The sequence below is a fragment of the Zootoca vivipara genome, chromosome 3 (genome assembly GCF_965207765.1).
Source record: "Zootoca vivipara chromosome 3, rZooViv2.hap1.1, whole genome shotgun sequence".
In the NCBI taxonomy this organism is placed as follows: domain Eukaryota; kingdom Metazoa; phylum Chordata; class Lepidosauria; order Squamata; family Lacertidae; genus Zootoca; species Zootoca vivipara.
Genome location: NC_142586.1, coordinates 113343073 through 113352494, shown reverse-complemented (window position 1 = coordinate 113352494; position 9422 = coordinate 113343073). Strand labels below are relative to the sequence as shown.

General features: G+C 45.5%; 1 long non-coding RNA gene across 1 annotated transcript; it reads left to right on the top strand.

Annotated features, from left to right (window-relative positions):
• The first annotated feature begins 850 nt into the window (after positions 1 to 850).
• LOC148686435 (uncharacterized) lies at positions 851 to 6637 on the top strand. Its single transcript, XR_015949215.1, has 3 exons — positions 851 to 974; positions 4456 to 4582; positions 6039 to 6637. It is a non-coding gene; the product is annotated as an uncharacterized LOC148686435 (long non-coding RNA).
• The last annotated feature ends 2785 nt before the right edge of the window (positions 6638 to 9422 follow it).

Below are 9422 nucleotides of genomic sequence, written 5' to 3'. Positions count from 1 at the left end.
GTTATCTAGCTCTCCTTGGATCATGTTTAATCTGAAGGTTTGTCTGTTCTATAAATAGTGAAGCTGAGAAGTGGCTGGGGGTAATTACAGTCAAACCTTGGTTCCCAAATGCCTCCATTTTGGAACGTTCTGGCTCCCGAATGCCAAAAACCCGGAAGTAAGTGTTCCGGTTTTCAAATCTTTTTCGGAAGCTGAACGTCCGACGCAACTTACACTTGAGTGCAGGAAGCTCCTGCACTCAATCGGAAACTACGACTAAACAACAACAACATAGGGCAACTTCAGCACTTTGCACACATCTGCTGTTATTTATTTCAAGATTTATATATCACTTGGTCAAAAAAGCTTAGACCTGCTTAGGGAAAAGAAAGTAAGTTATTTGCAAGAAAAATACCAATAGAATCAAAGTTTAAAACCAAAGAGACATGCAATTTATAATTAAGACCAGCACTTCTAAACTCCCTTTAAAAATGGAAAACTATTAGTGATACCCCCAAACTTTTCTTTTTCTTAGCAAAAGGCTATTTTCACCCCCAAGCAACAACAACAACAACAACATGAATTCAATAAACTTGTGTGTACAATTCCCAGCTCTTGAGTGTCACCTAAGGCCACCTCGGCCACCCTGATCTGTCATGACATCCAGTCTGCCCAGGTGTTCCAACTCCAAAGAACAGGGTCTTCTTTCCATATAGAGTGTGGCACACTGCCTAATGGTTTGCTTGGGGTTTTTTGTGGTTGGTTCCCCCCCCCTTTTTGGGGGGAGGAGGCAGTATTATTTCTAATTCAGTATTCATGCCCGAGGGCTGGAGGAGTTGCCCTCCCCAGAACAGTACAAAAGGCTTGCACAGACCACATTGCCTGCCAGTTCTCCTTTCCTTGTGCAGCAGACGTCCACCTTTACCTTCTCAAAGCTATGAAGGCCTGCTACTTTCTCTTTGCTGCCCTTGCTTTGGTGATCATTTCTAACCAAGGTAAGCAATTATCTGAGACCCAGATAGGTTACCCTTTTAATAGTATCATTGCGCAGGGCCAAATCTTATTCTGGACTGTTTATCCCTCTCATGCTCTCCCCTTCGATGCTGACATATGGTACCACTGAGATAGCATCACTGTTCTTCCTATTAAAGAACCAAGGACACTACATGACATACAGCTTAAGGTGATGTAGTGGCAAACAATGCTAACTCCCAAATAAAAATGGAAGAAGAGCCAATGGCTCATCTAGTCCAGGCTTTCCCAAACTTGGGTCTCCAGCTGTTTTGGGACTGCAATTCCCATCATCCCTGACCCCTGGGTCCTGTCACCTAGAGATGATGGGAGTTGCAGTCAAAAAACAGCCGGAGACCTAAGTTTGGGAAACCCTGATCTAGTCCCTGTTCTTACATTAGCCAGCCAGATGTCAATGAGAAGCTCGCAGGCTGAATCTGGCCACACCTTTCAATTCAGCTATGCATTTCGGGGGTGCTTCTTTGTCCCTGCCTGGCAAGGATGTCATTGAACATTTGCTGCCTGGGAGGGAGGGTTATGCCCGTCAAGGAAAAGAACAAAGAAGCATGATAGATAGATGATAGATAGATAGATAGATAGATAGATAGATAGATAGATAGATAGATAGGATTGAGCACTCATGGTCTTTTTCGAAAATATATATGTTATAGGGATGGGTTATTCAATGTTTGCTGCCTGGGGGCGAGGGTTATGCCCATCAAGGAAAAGGACAAAGAAGCATAATAGGTAGGTAGGTAGGTAGGTAGGTAGGTAGGTAGGTAGGTAGGATTGAGTACTCATGGTCTTTTTTCAAAATATATATGTTATAGGGGTGGTTATTTTATTGGGGGGGAACCCACATCCAAATATAAAGGTAGGTAGTTCATGCCCTCCTGAAGATATGTGGTGTCTCCAAACTGCAAACCTCCATGTGAAGAAAAATAAAAAAAGTTATAGTGGTTTTACTTAAAATGTAAACCCCCCATATGAAATTTGGGTTACTTCCACACTATAGGGGCAACAGTCTCTCCATATGCCATGCATGTGGGAATGTTCAGGGTGGCAGGAGAGGATATGTTGTTGTTGTGTAGTTGCTTAGTCGTGTCCGACTCTTTGTGACCCCATGGACCAAAGCACGCCAGGCACTTCTGTTTTCCACTGCCTCCTGCAGTTTGCTCAAACACATGTTGGTAGCTTCGAGAACACTGTCCAACCATCTCGTCCTCTGTCGTCCCCTTCTCCTTGTGCCCTCCATCTTTCCCAACATCAGGGTCTTTTCCAGGGAGTCTTCTCTTCTCATGAGGTGGCCAAAGTATTGGGGCCTCAGCTTCACGATCTGTCCTTCCAGTGAGTACTCAGGGCTGATTTCCTTCAGAATGGATAGGTTTGATCTTCTTGCAGTCCATGGGACTCTCAATAGTCTCCTCCAGCACCATAATTCAAAAGCATCAATTCTTCAGCGATCAGTCTTCTTTATGGTCCAGGTCTCACTTCCATACATTGCTACTGGGAAAATCATAGCTTTAGCTATACAGACCTTTGTTGGCAAGGTGATGTCTCTGCTTTTTAAGATGCTGTCTTTTAAAGATGTTTGTCATTGCTTTTCTCCCAAGAAGCAGGTGTCTTGAAATTTCGTGACTGCTGTCACCATCTGCAGTGATCATGGAACCCAAGAAAGTAAAATTTCTCACTGCCTCCTTTTCTTTCCTTCGTATTTGGCAGGAGAGTATATATTGTTTATTAAAATCCTTCCTAACTTGCGCTAGCAAGTTCCTTTACTTGGCAGAGTTTACATTTCCCTTCTCAGGCAGAGCAGAAATCTGGTTGCAGGCTCGTTAGAACCTCTTACTATTACGCAATTCTATTTCCCTCAGATTGAATTGTATGTTCCTGGTAAGAATCCCCTTTTAAACCCCTCCTAAAAGAATAAAGACATCACAGTCTTATTCATAAGCAATAAAAGGAAAGTTTACTCACAATCAGGCAGAGCACAGTGTGATCCCTGAAAGCAGGATTTAGGTTTAAAGGTACAAACTTACACTAACAAGTTTATCCCATGAGGAAGCTGTCCTGGGGGACTGCTTGGCTAGCAGCCAGCAGTTCAGTCCAGGAAGTTTGCAGGAGGAAACGAAGATGGAAAAGATAGAGAGTGGCAGCATGCCTTGGCCTTTTACCAGGTCTGGAAAGGTCATGCCCACCCACTAGTCACATGCAAGGACGGATGCTCCAGGCCAGGAGGAACAGGAAGTTTTGACTGGTTGGACCAAACATTCCCTTGCATGTCCACTCTAGCAAAGGAAGGAAGATGAATTTTAACAAGGAAAAATGTAAAGTACTACACTTGGGCAAAATAAATAAATAAATAAATAAGATGAAAGGCACAAATACAGGATGGGAGACACCTGGCTTGAGATCAGTACATGTGAAAAGGATCTAGGAGTCTTGGTAGACCACAAACTTGACGTGAGTCAACAGTGTGATGCAGCAGCTAAAAAAGCCAATGCAATTCTGGGCTGCATCAATAGGAGTATAGCATCTAGATCAAAGGAAGTAATAATATCACTGTATTCCGCTCTGGTCAGACCTCACCTGGATTACTGTGTCCAGTTCCGGGCACCACAGTTCAAGAAGGATACTGATGAGCTGGAACGTGTCCAGAAGAGGGCAACCAAAATGGTCAAAGGCCTGGAAACGATGCCTTATGAGGAATGGCTTAGGGAGCTGGGTATGTTTAGCCTGGAGAAGAGAAGGTTAAGGGGTGATATGATAGCCATGTTCAAATATACAAAAGGATGTCATATGGAGGAGGGAGAAAGGTTGTTTTCTGCTGCTCCCGAGAAGCGGACACGGAGCAATGGATTCAAACTACAAAAAAGAAGATTCCACCTAAACATTAGAAAGAACTTCCTGACAGTAAGAGCTGTTTGGCAGTGTAATTTGCTACCAAGGAGTGTGGTGGAGTCTCCTTCTTTGGAGGTCTTTAAGCGGAAGCTTGACAGCCATATGTCAATAATGCTTTGATGGTGTTTCCTGCTTGGCAGGGGGTTGGACTGGATGGCCCTTGTGGTCTCTTCCAACTCTATGATTCTGTGATTCTGTGACTGCTCCCAGTGGATTATATCCCACATTGCACCTATCTGGGGAAAGAAACAAAATCAATGAAGTTATAACTGTTTAGCTTTCCCAATGCAAGTCAATGGGATTTTAAAACATTTGTTTTTCAGGAGCATAATCTAGATTCTGGGGTTGGGTCAGGTCTGTTCCACTCTGGATCATCCCGGGTTGCAAAATCAGGCCCCCAATGAGATCAAGGGCATCCACAGCCATGGTCTGCAAATGTTCTGAGGTTTACCTGAGTTCTTTCTCCTTCTTAATTTCTTTTATTTTATTGGTATTTTTTATTCAAATCTAATGTTTTTTTTCTCTGGGCAATAACCATAGACTTCCTTCATTCTTTTTCCACAGGAATATATGCTGAGGTAAAAAATGAGGCTGAGTGTATACAAGCTGGAGGTGTCTGCATAGGTGCTTGCAGTACTAAACCGTTTAAGATCCTCGGAAATTGCAGTTCGGAATTGTTTTGCTGCAAACGGTGAGGCAAGATTTTCCCATTTACCCTGTGTAGAGCTGGGAATGCTCACCATTTGATGTTAAATATTCTCATTGACTTTGGGCCGGGTGCCCGTCAGCATGTGCAGAAATGGGGAAGAAGCGTCCACAATGTGCTGCGTTCAGGAGACAACGAATCAGCTGGGCTCAGCTCCCAAACCCCTTCCTCTGCTATTATGTTTGGAGAAGTCAAAACCATACTGGAGTTTGCTTCTTGGCGCAAACCACAGTTTCTCATGGCAGTGTTTAAAGCACTCAATAGCTGAAAGGCCCCAAATAGCGGAAATACTGCTTCCTCCCCCACAGAACCTCTTGGGTGGTAAGAGCAGTAGAGGCAGTCCCCTTGGCTTGCTCCACCAGGGGTGGTAGCCCAGGAGAAGTCTTTCAATTTGGCAGCCCCTGGGTTGTCAAGCCCCTTCACTTCAGAGGTCCATATGGCAGTGGCGTGCGGAAATTTTTTTCCAAATGGGAACAGGTAGGGAACAGGTGCCAGCTTGCGAGGGCGATGTGGGGGGCAGTGCCATGCGTGTTAACATCCCAAGCTGGTCAAAAGCTTCCCAGGCTTTGGGAAGGAGGAACCAGGTTTTAATACTTCAATTTACCAGAAACATTTAGGGGAGTAGCCTTGTTTCCTGCTTGGCAAGGGGTTGGACTGGATGGCCCTTGTGGTCTCTTCCAACTCTATGATTCTATGATTCTAGTCCCCCATACCCACTGACCGCACACCACTGGCATATGACACCTTCATAATATAGCTTCTGGAAGATGCTGGAATGCACCTCTTAATCCTAGCCTTTGATATCGAAGGTATATATTTTTAGGAACCATCCTATTTCTGTGACAGTGAATGGTTTAAAACTGTTTTGAATGCTGTGTTTTAATTGGAACCTGTCCCGGGACCTTAGGGTGGAGAACAGGTAAATACTACTACTAGGGGTAGGAATAATAATAATATCATTGACAAGGAGCTGTAAATTGACTTGTCACATTCTCCACACCGTGTGAAGCATCCATCATCAGCCGAGGTCCAACAGACAACGAATTCACAAGCCATGCTTTGTTGGAGGAAGGGACAGATTAAATTAAAGCATTTTTTTTAATAAAAAAAATAAAGTTTTAAGGAGCAACTTCTATAAAAGAGATTTTATAGTCAGTAGCATTATGGTTTGGAAGGATTTGTCCTTTGGTTTGTGTTTAGAACAACAATTTATTTGCTCATGAAGGCCTGGCGATCTTACATTTTTGTTACAGGTAGGTTGCCGTGTTGGTCTGAGTCGAAGCAAAATAAAAAAATTCCTTCATTAGCACCTTAAAGACCAACTAAGTTTCTGAAGAAGTGTGCATGCACACGAAAGCTCATACCAAAATATAAACTTAGTTGTTCTTTAAGGTGCTACTGAAGGAATTTTTTTACATTTTTGTGTTTCTTTGTTTTGCAGATAGTAATTCTGGAGTTGAAGTTCTGTTTCATCAGTCTTCCAGTGGACAAGGACTCGGCATGTAATCCAAAGGCGAAAATTCATATACTAAAGCACCCCACAGAACTTGGATCTTTTCCTTAGAATAAATACATGGGGTGTTATCCAACGAAAACTTACTCAGAGTAAACTCATTCAAATGAATTCCTTGATTTTAATGACTCTGTTCTGACTAATTATTCTGACTGATGTTGAATATCACCCATGTTGATTTCTTTTCTTTTCATGATTGATACCTCTCCTTTGATCTAAAATAGATATTTCCCTCTCACCATTGTGAAACTAATAATTTTAGTTGTGAATCATACATTTTTCCTCTTCAAAGGAGAGATTGGCAAAAATATAAACATCTGCTTGGTGCCACATTGGTCTTCTCTTTTTGAGAGACTCAGATTGCACCTCAGGTAGATAAGTATTTTTGCCTCAACGCTGCCATGCAATCATATTTCCCACAGCCTTGTTAGATACAATTTTCCATGTGTGATTGAACCACATGCTTTTCTCTTCTGTAATCATGAATGGTATTTCCTTAAGTAAAGAAGTTTGTTGGCAAAAATGAAGATGCTGTGACTCTTCCCTGACAGCTAAATCTTTTGTGTGCTGTGTAAAGGTGGCTGTTTCTCCTGGGCTTTAAAAAAATCGGAATGGGGTGAATGGGATACCGGTAACATGCAAAGGTGGCTGCGGAATAGGAGAGAGGGGGAGGCTTGGGAATGGTGTGTGTCTTATTTCTGTGCAAGATCAAGTTGAGGAATGGAGGAACAAAGGGGGAAAAGCTGGTGTAGATGAAAATGGGGGTATGAAGGGGATTGCAAAAATAAGTATCAACATGTGAAGCAGGGGAATAGAGGAGAAGATGAAAGAAAGATTAATGAAAGGAGCTCCATTATAGGAGGTGATGGAGGAAAAAGAAGAAGAAGAGTTTGGATTTGATATCCCGCTTTATCACTACCCCAAGGAGTCTCAAAGCGGCTAACAATCTCCTTTCCCCTCCTCCCGCCCCAACAGACACCCTGTGAGGTGGGTGGGGCTGAGAGACTTCAGAGAAGTGTGACTAGCCCAAGGTCACCCAGCAGCTGCATGTGGAGGAGCGGAGAAGCGAACCTGGTTCCTCAGATTACGCGTCTACCGCTCTTAACCACTACACCACACTGTAGGGGTTGTTTTTTGTTTAAAAATTGAAACAAAAACCAAAGAAGTGGATGCAACACAGAAGCTAACATAACAGAGACTTGTTGCTGTATTCAAACTTTGTGTTGAATCAAAGTTTAAATTACTGTGAATAAGGAATTCATTTTGTCTGCCATAAATCTCCCAAGGTTCATATTCATTCAGTGACCCTGGGTTCTATATTCACGGCTGGAAGTGGTATACACAGTTAATTAATTAATTAATTAATTAATTAAATATTGAAAATAAAATAAATAATAAAAAACAAAACAAAATAAAATAAATTTGTATACCACACTTCATCCATTGGTCTCTGGGCCAACACAAGCCCCGCCGGCAGCGCCGCCCTCGCCCGCCTCTTTTTGGGCTGTGGGCGCCGTTGCAGCAAAGCCGGCCGTGAGCCTACTGTCGGTGCTGCACAGTGCTGCTCCAGGGAGGAGGGAGGCAGGGAGGAGGCTCCAGGCACAGCACGGCATGGCGGAGGTGCCCCCCAAAGCACCTCCAGAACTTGGCGCCTGGACGGCAGCGCCGCACAGCCACTTTAGCCAAGGTTGTGCAAGGAGGAGGAGCCGCAGGAGGCAGGAGCAACTGGGATCGGGCCTGCAACGTGCCAGGGAAAAGAGCCAGGAGCCGCACGGCGTCCCTGACCGGGAGGTGCTTTGTAGCGCTGCTGGCGAGGGTGCTTTGGCGGCGTTGGCGGATTGAGATGGCTGGAGGCGAGGTCAAGGCTCGCGGGCCACCTCTCAGTCACCAGGCCAGCATGGGCACCATCCGGCCGAGTGCTAGCTAGCTCCAGCGAGCAGCAGCGCTCCCTACTCAATCCTGCCCATCCCGCCACTGGCTTTCCCCGAAGGGCTCTAGGCTTGGCCAGCCGGCTGCCGTATAAGGGCGCTCTTGGGGAGCCCTCCACCATTGCCCTGCGCTTAGGCGCACAAGTGCTCCCACTGCACACATGCCCCGATCCACCTCGCCCTGCTCTGCCTCTAGCCCACTGGGAGGGAATTTGGGGGGGGGGGTGGAGGGATATTTGCACCACGGTGCCGTATAAACTTAAGACGGCCCTGACCAAACTACTTTAAAGGAATTCAAATATCCAGGTCCTGATGAGCTGCACCCAAGAGTACTAAAGGAGCTTGCAGATGTAATCACAAAACCTCTGTGTATCTTTGAGAATTCTTCGAGAACAGGTGAGGGGAGAGACTCCATCAGGCAAGGCCTCTTTCCACCTGCCTTGCCTTGCCCCCTCCAGCCCTGGGACTCCTCATAAGGAAGCTGTGCCTGGAGGAAGAACTGTGAGGGGAGAGACTCCATCAGGCAAGGCCTCTTTCCACCTGCCTTGCCCCATCTCCTCCAGCCCTGGGATTCCTCATAAGGAAGCTGTGCCTGGAGGAAGAACTGTGAGGGGAGAGACTCCATCAGGCAAGGCCTCTTTCCACCTGCCTTGCCTCGCCCCCTCCAGCCCTGGGACTCCTCATAAGGAAGCTGTGCCTGGAGGAAGAACTGTGAGGGGAGAGACTCCATCAGGCAAGGCCTCTTTCCACCTGCCTTGCCTCACCCCCTCCAGCCCTGGGACTCCTCATAAGGAAGCTGTGCCTGGAGGAAGAACTGTGAGGGGAGAGACTCCATCAGGCAAGGCCTCTTTCCACCTGCCTTGCCCCATCTCCTCCAGCCCTGGGACTCCTCATAAGGAAGCTGTGCCTGGAGGAAGAACTGTGAGGGGAGAGACTCCATCAGGCAAGGCCTCTTTCCACCTGCCTTGCCCCATCTCCTCCAGCCCTGGGACTCCTCATAAGGAAGCTGTGCCTGGAGGAAGAACTGTGAGGGGAGAGACTCCATCAGGCAAGGCCTCTTTCCACCTCCCTTGCCTCGCCCCCTCCAGCCCTGGGACTCCTCATAAGGAAGCTGTGCCTGGAGGAAGAACTGTGAGGGGAGAGACTCCATCAGGCAAGGCCTCCTTCCACCTGCCTTGCCTCACCCTCCAGTCTCTATTTTTCAATTTGTATTGTATTGTTTTATGCACTGTGGCTTGCTGTTGTTTTATTGATTATTGTTTTGAAATTATTTATTGTAAATGTTAAGAGTGGGTTTCTGTTTAATTTTCATATGCTGATATTATTCTATACTATTGTAATGATTGTTGAACGTTACATTTTTTGATTGCTTATTTTAAAGCTA